Genomic DNA, 14131 nt, shown 5'->3' with positions numbered 1-14131 from the left:
AATAAGCACAATAATTATCAACGCTTGGAACATGATATTAAGAACTGAAAATATTTATTGTGCAAATTTTTATCATAGCTGGCAATGCAATACTTGAATGGTACTTCAAAATCAACCCTACCGCTAAGAAGATACAGACGATTTTTGCTTGTAATTTTTTGACCAATAGTAGAGTCGCGATGGCTGTGTGCTGAATACGCGATTCTTTAAGATAGTGTGCGAAGTGGCTCGCTCGGTTTTCATACAAAAGTAACTTCATCAGCGTTCTATAGTATTTATTATTCTAGGGCGAGGACTCAGCTGATGGTACTTGAAATAAGTTTCTTGCTGGTTCTTCTCAGTAGGTGTACGCTACCTACCTGGTTGGTAAGCTAGTTTTGATTTTGAAAATATGTGGTCAGCAGTAGGTATACAGAATCAAAATAAAACCATACTTATTGATATTTGAATTAAAACATAATTATATTATATTTTTTGTAATCAAAAGGATACATAAGAAAACGTATACAATAATAAGTCATTTTATACTAACATTTTAGTAAATGCATTATGCAATATAATAATATAGGAACTTTCACCAATTATTACAAAACAAAAATATACTTAATTATACAAAATACTGGAAAACTTTAACACAACCAAAATTTTAATAGTATCTTTTTTATGCATGCGTTAGTACAGTACGCGACAGGTCGAGATGACATTTCACTCGCACCCCACAAATATTCACAGATAAAATGTCTACCTGTCTATCTGCCAACAACAATACATTCTTTTTCTATACACTCTTTTTTTATCCAAACATCATCTATCTATCCTACGCCTATTATATATTCAATTCAATTCAATACCAACAACAATACACTCTTCTTCTGTACTTTACGGTTTTCTATCTAAGTATCATCTATCTATCCTACACCTATTATATACTGTGTGCCTACGCTAGTAGGTATATATCCAGTAGCTCTTCGTTAATAATACCTATCTATCTGCCAACAACAATACACTCTTCTGTACTTTACGGTTTTCTATCTAAGTATCATCTATCTATTCTACGCTAGTATCTACCCTGTAGCTCTTCGCTCTCTATCTGCGAACAATAAAACACTATTCTCCTGTATCTTACACTTTTCTTTCTTAGTATCATCTATCTATCTTACGCTAACTGTTTCATATCAATCCAGCAGTAGCTAGTATCAATCGCTTATAACTACCTATCTATCTGCCAAGCATCATATATCTATCATCTAGTACCTCTATCTATCTAGCTTATTATCACCTATCTACCTGCCAACAACAATACACTCTTCTTCTGTACTTTACGCTTTTCTATCTAAGTATCATCTATCTATTCTACACTAGTATATATCCAGTAGCTTTTCGCTTTCTATCTGCCAACAATAAAACACTCTTCTTCTGTACCTTACACTTTTCTATCTAAGCATCATCTATCTTTCTTACGATAACTGTTTAATATCAATCCAGCAGTAGCTAGTATCAATATCTGCCAAGCATCATCTATCTATCATAGCTAGTACATCTATCTATCTAGCTTATTATCGCCTATCTACCTGTTAACAACAATACACTTTTATTTTGTTCTTTACTCTTTTCTATCTAAGCATCATCTATCTATCCTACGCTAGTATCTATCAGCCCTATAGTCTGAGAGCAGGCCGGGTATCACCAGGGGCCGGCAATTGTCCTTGCAGTAACTCTCGGCATCGCGTCAGCTCTTCGCCTATAGCGTGCAGAGCTTCCTCCATTTTGTAGGGCTTCGTTGATATACTGAAAAAATAATCATATTATCAACCTATCGCTATATTATTGTAGAGGTACAAAATATGTTTGAGCACAAATACCTACCTGTCTGCTACTTATCTATTATATAGAAATTTTGAAAAAAATTAAAGTCAACCAATTGAAATACTTACTAATTCGAATCAGTTGTTTTATGTCTTATTTGAATATCGGATAGCTTTTTAGCTGAAAAATAAACAAATAAAAAGATAAAATAAAATAAATAAAGCATATTTTATTAATATTTTTTACTAAAAGGTATAGAGGCAATAACCTATGGACTAAGAGTCAGCGCGTGCGAGACATCAAAGTATAAAATCTTACTAATAATCTTAATAAGGGTGTCTGGCAGGGGCTTGCCATGATACTAAGTGTCTGGTAATGTATGACCTGATTTCTACTATTCCGAAGAAACTATAGAAAAATTGACTTTATACTTTGACGTACGTACCTTAGATTTTTTCACCTTTATTACCTGTTTTCTCCAAAATCCACCTTGATCCAAACAAACATCCAGATAAATTTTCAGCATTTATAAAATAACGAAGGTCTGGCACACGCTAGGTCTCTCTCTACTATTTTAAACGTCACAATAAGTTTGATGTAAAAAACTTATTGAAAATGCAATATTAAGCAAAAGTGAATACCTCCAGTCATAGGCACCTCTCCCAGACTCAAAGAGCCATAATCCGTGGTGGTAGCCGCAGCGTAGGAGTCAGAAAACGTCGATGTGGGCTTCTCTTCACCAGGGGAGATGTAGTCTCGAGGACTTTTGTCTGAAATTATTAGTTTGTAGTCATAAATACATAGGGAGTCCGGAACGAGGAAATCCGTCGGAGAACCAAAGTGACTGACATAGCTCAACGAATTAGCCAGCTGAAGTGGCAGTGGGCAGGCCACGTCTGCCGCAGAACCGATGGCCGCTGGGGCAGACGTGTTCTGGAGTGGAGACCGCGTATCGGTAAGCGCAGTGTGGGACGACCTCCAACCCGCTTTTATATCAGTAATAGTGTAGACATAAAGGAAGAAACTGACTTGACTTTCATATCAATGTACCGCTCAAAACTACTGGACACTGAATAGGAAAGTTTCCGTTATCAGTACGCTGCTGAGCTAGGAAACTCGAGGTTTTGCATATAACACCAAGTTTCAACAGTATAGTTCTTATAGTTTCGGAAAAAAGTGGCTGTGACATACGAACGGACAGACAGACAGACAGACAGACATGACATATCCATAAGGGTACCGTTTTTGGCCATTTGGCTACCCTAAAAATCATAGAGGTCAGTAATTAATCCGTACCTTCGTTGGTCAAATCCGTCAGAGACGATATTTCGTGATCCGTGTTATCAGGCGAGCTAGAACGAGTCACTTCAGCTGATGCTTCAATGTCGTAGGTCTTCTGGCGGTTGGGGGTAGACGTGTCTATGGGCTGTAGCTTCCCAGACTGTTTAACTGGCAGGCAATTGACTGATGATTTTTCTCCTGGAATTAGTTAAGAACTTGTAGTTCTTTTGTATGCAAGGTTTTCGAGATTTGGATTGAAGCTACAAAATTTAGGTTGATCCAATAAGAAACATTTTTAATGCTACGTGTTTTGAAAGGTATGTGACGTCTGCCAATCCACATTTGGCTAGCGCGGTGGCCCTTTTCATTCTGAGAGGTCAGGATCCTTAGTATCCATCCGACGGTAGGTTGAGATGACGCTATAGTTTTATCAGATGTTTCTAGTAATGAAACAAGAGGAAACCTGCAACTTGGACATGAACCTTTGTGATATTATATCTATCAAAATATAAATAAGAATGATTTTTCATTCAAACTTTATGAGTGCTTTTGAATCATCAGGTGGATCTACCACTGGTTCGAACCTTAAAATCAATCTAATCAAAGAAAATCTTACCTACAAGCCCTGGGCTACAATCCGTGTGCATATCTGTCTTGGAATTCCTCGTCCGATGGCATTGTCTGAACTTATTTTGCGTGCTTGTAGTGGTTTTAAACCTCAAAGTGCCAGTACATGTGTGGAACATGGAGACGTCACGATGAGGAATATACGGACACGTGCAAATACGGGCGTGGCCTTGGCAAACATCTTGTTTCAAGAAAGCGTCGATTGAAAAATAAATATCTGATAAATTATAAGTGTAACTTAACAAAGAAGAATGATCTACAAAAGCAATTCAATGTGAATGCGATATGAAAAGAATTTTGAAGTACCAAAACTGCAGCTGTGTACTAATAAAATAATTGATTATTTTGTGTAAAAAAAATTACTGAGAGTATTATGGAGAAAGCTTGATTAATACTCTTGTATATTTAGTGATGGAAGTAAAGGCAACCAAATTAATGAACGTTCAAAAGATCTAATGTAAATATGTGAAGAAATCAAACTCACCCAGATGATTATTCTCATTTTGAACCTGAATATTTGCATCCTTATTCTCATTCTCAATTTGATAGGTAGCATCTCTGGTCACTTTGCTCTGAGAAGGTTTACCTTCAAGCGTGTACGTTGAATTACCCGAACTAGTGCCAGCAGGTGATCCAGCATTTTTAGTCGTACCAATATCTTGTGAATTTTGTACATCGCTATAAATATAACCTATATTATCTTTTGTATTCGTAGTTGCCAACTTTACCCCTTCTTTCTTATTGTTATCTATATTCACGCTACATTCTTTTTCAGATATGTCCAAGTTTTCCTTTTTATAATATTTTTTTTTCTTTACTGTGCTGGAGTCACTTTCTTCTTGAAACGATGCATGGATTTTCCCGTTATCATTCTCTTCATTTTCTTTTTCTATGTTTACAGCAGAGCCTACTACAATTTTATTTTGGTCATAGCTGACCGATAAATCTTTAGATCGATCCCGATTAGGACCCTTAAGAATTGTACGTCTTCTTTCCTTTTCATGATCATTTAAAATTTCGTCATTAGTATCGAGATCTGCATTTACATCATAGTCGCCTATATCCATATCATTATTTTTTTTCTCCACACCTCCAACGTCACCATTTTCATTTAAATGTTTTTCAAAACTAATTCTACTGGCAATTTCCTTGTCCCTGTGTTTAGGACTATTTAAGCTTTTGGAGTTTTTGCGAGTTTGTCCAAAATACGGTATTCTAGGTAAATCTTCAGGAGAGGATATTTGGAATTTGCTGTGTGGATCGAACTTATTTAGAGGTTTGACTGTCATCGTTTTAGGACTTCTGTTTATATCTTCCAGTGACATTATGACATCAGGTGATCGAGAAGTGGATGGGAATCTATATTTTAAAACGAAAAAATTATGTGCTCAGATGACATCAAATAAAAATTCTGTATTCTATTCATTTCGGCTTTGTAGAGCGTTGCCTTTGTCACTCGTACCTATGTGATGTTTTGTTGGTCTCAACGACAGAGACAACGCTCTACAAAACCGCTACCTATTTCTAAAGGTCGATGTAGATTATTTTCTGCCGCGTACTGTAGGTATGTAGAAAGATCGTCATACTAAAAATAAAAACTTACTGGTCTGTCTGGTCAATGGGGACGCTCATAGTATGGAAAATGTCATCGCTAAGACTAAAGTTCACGCCCATCGTAGCGTACGTTTCGTTTGATTCCGACTTGCTTTTTCTGAGGGGATCCACTTTTATGTTTTTCAAATTATCACCCGTGTCTTTGTCTTTCTGAAAATTAAAATAGAAATTTTCATACTGATATTATAAATGCGAAAGTGTGTCTGTTTGTCTGTTAGATTTTCACCGCTTTGATAAAATTTGGTGCAGAGATAGCTTGCATCCCGGGAATGGACATCGGGAAAATCGAAGAGATTTTAAAAATACAATAGTTTGGGAATTACATGAACCAAATGATACAGTTATTCACTTACCATAGAAAGTTTCAGATTATTCAGTTGAACTTGAAGACTAGCTATTTGATCCAGAATAGTTTGATCAGTTTTTGCAGCATCCTAAAATGAAAAGTGTTAAAAAAGACTTGAATTTCATAAGTCTGAATATTAATGCTAACAGGAAAATCAGGTGTTTCTATAAATCACGAATAGGTACAAACTTAAATAGATACCTTTTTGTCATCAGTATCAAACTTCTCAGCATACCCAGAATCATCCGAGCTCTTTACTATTACTTTTTCCTTGTCTGGTTCAGCAAATTTCGATATTTCCGAATTGTTAGGGACTGCTATCTAAAAAGAAAATTTTAAGCCAGTGAACCAAATCACCATTAACCAATATCGTTGTAAACATAATATTATCTTAAATTTTTAACACCAAGTCGAAAAGCAGTGTCTTTCTTTTCTCAAAAACATCTTCAGAAAAATGACAGATTTTCTTGACCATAATATTATGTTAGTTTTGGAAAGTTTACATATAATCAAATAAACAAATCAAGTGATCTTTCAAGGTAGTAAAAACATGACAGTTTCCCCTGTGTTACCCTCGAAAGTTTTGTACTTCTTCAAATATAGCCAAAGAATTTACCGGAGAACTATAATTCCAATCAGCATCACAAAGACCCAACGCTGATAGCTCTGTTTTGTTTTGACCTATACTTGGCCTTCGCTTTGTCTACAACAAAATAATATTAACAAGCTTTTAGATTTTAAGAAGGCATTTTTAATGCAAATTATTGAATATTTAGTAGGGATTCACCATATTATTTTTCAAGTGTTTCTCTAGTGCTTCAGCGACCTGGCTCGATATATCAGCTGCTTTAACCTGAGTCTCCAGCTCGGATACCTTGCTCCTTTCTATTTGTAGCTCAGTTGCTAGATTGTCTGTAAGAAATATAATGTGGCGCAGTAGTGTACAACGAACTTTTTGATGATCAACCTTTTGATCTACGTCAAAATAGCTGTCAAGATCCAAAAATGAAAGAATCGAATTGCCTTACACTAGAAAAGGACAGGGTACCTATTGAGATTTCTTCATAATCAATGATTGAAATCCAAATGAAGCCATTTTGAAATGAAATATTAAAAACAAGTTAGTACCTAAGGGTAAACCTTGCAATATCATTGTCATGAGAATAAGAACAATATTTTAAGTAATTAATAAGAATACTTTATAAATATCAATAAAATTTATTTTAAATTATAAAGAGTAGGTGTCTCTAAATTAATCCATAATTATTTTTAAAAAAATCATATAATATTTCACCCGATCAAATGCCTTGCACAAATCAAATTTTAATTTCTCTCATTATTTTCCCGTATCTTTCTAACACTGCAATAATAATATTGACTTACCACACTGCATTTCAGCATCACGCAGTTTATACAACAATTCTCCAGCTTTTTTCTCGCCTGCTTCTAATTTGTGGTCACTCTCTGCTTGAAGTGCTCTCGCTCTTGTGTTTTCAACGCGCAACTCACTAATTTGTTCCTCTAGTTTACGCATACGCTCTGAATATTGTTCATGTGTTTTAGATAATTCCTGAAACATTGGGTTAGCCCATTGGTAAACCTGTCAAAAGCTTACATCAAATCTCAGACGAACTCTATATCAAAATTATTATCTAAGATACATAAGTTAAGGGGTAAAGCAAACTCTTAATAATTATTTTCTTGTATCAGTAGACGAAAATAAAAATCATTTTTAGGCAGGGTTTACAACTTCAAGCAGAGATTCAGTGAATCATTTTTATCTAAATACGTATAACTAGGTATGTAAATAGCTGTATTATAATGGGTTAGATATTCCTTACCTCTTCTAAGTTCTCAATCTTCTGTTTCAATTCATCCATAACAGTTCGACATTTGTTTTGTTGGCAAGGTTCATCTTTCCTTTAAGAAATATCGTTACTTTCATAAAAAGGTTTGGAAGATAACATCATTCAGCTGATACCTGAATGATCCCGAACAGGTTTCATAATAGGGCTTACGCCGATATAAATGACATAAACCGTAGGTATTCTTATTACAATATTTTGGGCAATGATAGCCAAGGAATTGGATTATATATGGACCTCAATGGAGACTAACAACTATACAGGCGATATAATTGTAAGTACTAAGTAGGTATGTACACAAACAAAGGTGTACTTTCTATTCCTTCTCTATTTGTTCTTTATTAGGTACCTAATTGTGTGTTTCTCGTAATACATACTTACATTTCAGTTTGAATTGCTTCCATTTCTTCAGCTTTGATGCTTGAACTTTCTCTGGAATTAAAATAGTAAAAAGATAGATAGTTCGAAACGGTGACCGATCAATTGACAAAAAACAAATGACAAAGTTTCATTTCCCAAACAAATTTTGGCAAAATTATGAATCGTTTTATGATCGTTATAAAACTTATGTTTCTACAAATAATTCACTTGATAAAACAAATTACCAGACAAATTGTTATTTCATAAAATATCATTTGACAAACAATTGATTTCTTTAATCGTGTTAATTAGTAAAACAACATATCGCACTTTTTTTTTGATAAAATGAATTGTTTGAGAAGAGACCACCGCTATGGTGGGAGGTCTCTTTCCTCCCCCCCGCTCCCACCATCAAGAGCGAGCGAAGCGAGCTCGGGACTTGGGGCACTCCGACTCGGAACGGTTAGGTTAGAAGGGGATGGCGGGGTCTGAGACCCCGCCATCCCCTTCGTGGGTTATTTCTTTTTTTACCACCCAGAAAAAAGGAGCCCCATGATATTATTGCTGCGTTGCATAGGGGTTTGCATATGTATGCAAAACAGACTTTTTGTGTGTTTTTTGTTAATTAGTTATTTTATCAAAATAAATTTATCATCTATTATTTTGTAAAATCGCGAATTTGAAAAACAAATTATTTGGTGAAATAATAAATTTTTAAATGATATTTTAACATTCAGCTGCAAAGTAAAACATTTGTGAATAGAATATTTGTCAAATGATCTTTTGTAAAATGATATGTTTGCGGTATACGACGTTTGTGATTTGATTAGTTTTTCAAAAGTTTTTGGTGAACTGATAATTTGTCATACGTTTTTTGTTATTCATTAGTGAACCGTTCGAAACATTATCTTTAAGGTTGCCTGGTAGAGATCGCTAATTAGCGATAAGGCCGCCTTTTGTATCTTCCTTCTGTCTGTGTTTTTTATTCTTTAATGTAATCCTTCTTGTGGTTGTGCAAATAAAGTGTATTTATTATTTATTATTATCCTATTATTATCTTTTCTAAAGATATTTTTAAAAATTACCTTCTCTTCAAGTCTTCCTTCAAGTTTCTTCAAGTCTTAAAAACCTTCATTAAAAACCGGGAAACGGCGTTCAGCCCAGATATTCCAAGACTTATAGAATAAGAAAAGAAAGTTATTGAGGAAATACTCACTTATTAAGGAATTCACATGAACCAACTTCAGTTTGACTTTGCAGATTTGGACCACTACCCTTAGTGTTGAGAACGCTCGTTGATGAATTTCTAAAACAGACAATGTTTTTGCGTTGATTTTTGAAACCCCTCATTACTTTAACAATAATCTTGAAATCCGGAATCCTTATCCTAAAGCCTTATCCGCTTCGTCGATTTTGATTCGTACCACTAAGGTATGAAATGCCCAGGCATGGAATAAGACTCATGTTCAGGAAATCGATCCCGAGAGCTTCTCAATAAAGATTGATTAAACCTACTTGACAGATGGGTTTTGGTGTGAGTCAAAAGGTATAGCGCGTTGTAGACTACACAAGTCTACGTCGAAGGAACTGCTTGATGGATCAGTTTCAGGAGCAGATCTTATCGGAGTCTCTCAACAAAGATAGAGTCAACTACTTCACAGATGGGTTTGGCGTGAGTCAGAATTTGGTATAGCGCGCTGTAGACTACACAAGTCTACGTCGAAGGAACTGCTTGATGGAACAGGTTCAGGAGCGGATCCTATCGGAGTCTCTCAACAAAGATAGAGTGAACCTACTTGACCGATGGGTTTGGCGTGAGGCAGCATTTAGCACACCGCATTGTAGACTGGGCAGGGCTGCGTCTGAGGAACTGCTTGGCGGAACATAGTCTCATGTTCAGGAGACGGATCCTGTCTGAAAGCCTTTCGTTTGCGTTCTTTAGGTCGGCTATACTGAAATTGTAATTGGGATCTCTTATATCTTACCTTTATTGTTTACGGCATCCTCATTTTTGAGGGGCATGGCCTCTTATTCGCGTACCTCGAAAAGCAGTCGGTCCAGGTTGTTATTAGCAACATATGATATACGTTTCTAAGCCTAAGCCTGGTACCCAGAGCGGGGTGCATCCTGCGGGGCGACCAGCGACAAGAACTTGTCAAGAAACGCGCGGACGCGTCCTACTCGAGACGTATCCTAATCGAGAGCGGGTGCCGAGCGGCATGAAATGTATGGCATCGCGCCCGTTTGCCACCCCGCAGGGCGTACCCCCTCCCACCTGGGCTGCAGGCTAAGAGTCAGAATCATACATTGATTCTGCCTCTTAGGCATTTCGGAGCCATTATCGCAAGAAGACCTTCAATATAATGCCATTATTTAATGGAAGGGTCATGCTACTCAAGGGCTTTGAGGAATAAGACGCAGAGAGAGAGGGAGGTCTATAAATTTAAACTAAAATACTGACTAACTGACATTCCAATAAACCGCGAGGCTAGATCTCGAAGCTTGAGATTTTGCATGTAGGCTATCTTCAAAACGTAGACTCACATTAAGAAAGTATTTTGAGGGATTCCAATGGGATTTTTAGAATCCTAAATCTACGCTGCTGCGGGAAAAATCCTACCTATAAAAGGAAAAACTGACTAACCGACTGATCTATCAACGCACAGCTCAAACTACTGAACGTATCCGGTTGTTAGCCATGCAGATAGCTATTATGAGGTAGACATCGGTTAGGAACGGATTTTTGAAAATTCAACCCCTAAGGGGGTAAAATGGGGGTTTGTTGATGCGGACGAAGTCGCGGACATGAGCTAGTCTATAATATAAAAATGAATCACTAAATGTGTTGCTCATCGCAAATCTCGAGAACAGCTGAACCGATTTCGCTAATTCTTTATTTATAATATTCCTTGAAGTACGAGGATGGGTCTTACGAAGAGATAAAATTAATTCAACCTCCCCCTCAATCTTCTAAACTCCACCTGAGCGAAGCCGGGGCGGATCAGCTAGTGTGATATAAAATTCATACCAAATTTTAGTTCTAAGTACTTACGATTCTTTCTGTTCGTTAATAACTGCCTTGGTACTGGCACAGCAGTTTTGGTTCATATTACCCAACGCACTCTTCTGGACAGTCATTCTATTGACCTTCGTCGTTAGCAACTTGATCTGGTCCCGCTGCCCGTTGACTGTCTTCTTGAGCTGCTTGTTGCTCTCCAGCAAGGAAAAATAGAGGTCTTCTAAGTCACGCTTGCTCAGTTTAGAGGGGCATACTCTGAACAAATCTGTAGATAGATATTTTAGATTTCAATCAAAATAAAGATCATAGAATAATTTTATTGGCTTTTGGGGGGGAGTCCATTTTTATATGTACTTTTGTACCTGACAACGGTAAGAGAAGGGAGGAGAAAGGAGATCTGTGTGGAAACCAGGGGTCCCATAACTCTCCCCTTTCTCCCCCGCCCTTGGAACTTGGAAAATAAATTTCTCGAAACTATCTATTAAGAATCGATGAGTTTGACGATGGTTTTGGACATCAAACGAGCTGCCGGGAGCCGCTGGATTCAGGCGGCGCATGGCCATGTCATATCCCATGTCTAGCAGTGAACGTCTAACGATGACTTACCCCTATCAGATCTAGTAATATGGGTGGTGCAGGTAACATGCCTGATGTTCTCCTTCCCATCATTCGTCATGGTAACAGCCAAATTGTGATAGATTCATTGAAATTGTACCTAATCATTTGCAGTTGCACTTGAACTTTCGGTTACCAAAAAAATATGTCATCGCCTTTTAAACCTACTTAGGTTCTATTTCTATGTCATAACAAGGCTTTTGGACTTACGACACAACAATATATTCTTCGCATAACTTTTTCAGTTATGAATCACAAATATTATTATTGAATTTTTAACAAATATACAAACACTGTTGCCATAGCAACGGCGACCACAGAGTGCATTGGTAATTATACGGCGACACATAGATCTTCTTCTTCCTTACCTTATCCCACGCTACGTGGGGTCGGCACAACATGTCTTCTTCTTAATAAGATAAGATTACTTTAATACCAGAGACAATAAAGTTCAATGTCTATGCTAACAGACTGAGGGCCGGTGAGGGCCAGAACTTCGTTATTTTATATAGTGAGGTTTTGCAAGTTTTAGGGTTTCGTAGTAAAACATGAAATCCTCATACTTAGCTTTAGTAAAATACATTAGTAGGTACTACGCGATAGGTCGAGATGGCTATCGGGGTGAGATTGCCTCGCACACCCGCACAGGTGGCGTGCGAGTGTGCGCCCCCACCCTTACCCCCCTCGCCTGATACCCCAATCTCCACCTCGACCTGTCGCGTACTTAAATTCGTACGGGCATTAAAAAAGTCGGCAGCGAGTAGGTATATAATATTATACTTTCTGTCTGTTAATTTTTCCCAGTCAGTCGGCTAAACCGATTTTGATAAAATTGGTTAGATATACCTATATAACTTATATATTGGAGAAGAATCTAAGCTGTTTTTTATCCTGAAAATATTCCGGACTTAGGACGAATTCGAAAGGTGACCTACCTTTCGAATTCGTCCCGAGTCTAAGTCTAGTATTTAAATAAAAGAAATGTAATTACACATCAACAACTTTTATTGAACAATATTTTAACACCAAGTTTTTTAATTCTTAGACTAAGTCACTAATTGAAAACTATAATAATAAAAATATAAGATTGCATAGAAAAGTACGATAAAATGCAGAATATTAGATTCTTGTTAACATATTATTGTGGGTAGTTCTAAACAATAAAGAAGTGATTATTTATGATTGTGAAAAAAGAAAAATTAAAAAAAAAATCTTTAAGAAAACCTTATAAATAATTATAAATACCACTTAAACTATTATAAACATGATCAAGTCCCTAATTACAGTATTATTATTGTTCTACCAGAAAAATATCAAAGCATACACAACCAATAAAACACGTAAAATAGGCCTACGTATTCAAAAATTAACTTATTAAGAAGGTACAGTACGCGCCCGAAAGTAATGTACATCAGCCTTTACTTTAGAATGACATTTCAGCTTTGTAGAGCGTTTCTGTCACTCATACTTATATGACGTTTTGTCGGTCTCAAAGACAGAGACAGTGCTCTACAAACAGAGCCTCATCTAGCTCAACCGGTAAAGGAGTGGACTGAAAACCGAAAGGTCGACGGTTCAAATCCCGCCCGTTGCACTATTGTCGTACCTACTCCTAGCACAAGCCTGACGCTTAGTTGGCTTTAAAATGGCTAATATTCTTATACTAAAAAAAATTGCTATCTCCTTCTAACGGTCGATGTACATTACTTTTGGCCGTGTACTGTATTAATTATTTATAACAATATCTTAAAATAGAATAATACTGGGTCCTTGCAAAATCATAATATTAGGTATTTTAACATTAAATCACAAGCCTTTCTTTACGGATAAATGAAAAGTTTAATAATTAACGGAATCACAGATAAATAAATGATAATCGGAATGAGGAAGTTTCAGGGCAACGTTCGATAAAATTTTCATAGATGGCGCTGAATAACCCCACCACTAAAGATGAAAAATAATACCTGTATCTATTATGATCTGTATCTATTTCTATTCTAACATCTGGCTAGATCATTAAAGATACACGTTAAAATATAATAATACTAGCTTATGCTCGCGACTTCGTGCGCGTGGACTACAAAATTTCAAACCCCTATTTCACCCCCTTAGGAGTTGAATTTTCAAAAATCCTTTCTTAGCGGATGCCTACGTCATAATAGCTATCTGCATGCCGAATTTCAGCCCGATGCGTCCAGTAGTTTGACCTGTGCGTTGATAGATCAGTCATTCACCAGTCAGTCACCTTTTCCTTTTATATATATAAAAGATTACTTAGTACATTCTTATTAGGATTATGTAAATACCTACCTAGTAGCTTTATTGAAAGAGCACGCCATATTTTATTAAGCTATATTATAATTTATCACTTTCAATACAATATAATATTGTCATTACTTTATTCTAAGCACTTCGATTCGAGCGTAAAAAACCGGCCAAGTGCGAGTCAGATTCGCGCACCAAGAGTCCGTACTACAGTCGTCGATTAAAATACACGCACTCACACCCGATGACGCGCGCCGCGGCCGTTGACCTCTGCGCGCTTTAATATCGTCTAAGATGCGAACTTGGTACTTTTTTAAAGGGAAAACGTCAGAG

At 36.6% G+C, this 14131-nt stretch overlaps 1 pseudogene; it reads right to left on the bottom strand.

Annotated features, from left to right (window-relative positions):
- Positions 1-470: 470 nt before the first annotated feature.
- LOC117990504 (myb-like protein X) lies at positions 471-12141 on the bottom strand (annotated as a pseudogene).
- Positions 12142-14131: the final 1990 nt, after the last annotated feature.

Source organism: Maniola hyperantus, chromosome 2, assembly GCF_902806685.2.
Source record: "Maniola hyperantus chromosome 2, iAphHyp1.2, whole genome shotgun sequence".
Taxonomy (NCBI): Eukaryota; Metazoa; Arthropoda; class Insecta; order Lepidoptera; family Nymphalidae; genus Maniola; species Maniola hyperantus.
This window is presented reverse-complemented; position numbering and strand designations above follow the sequence as displayed.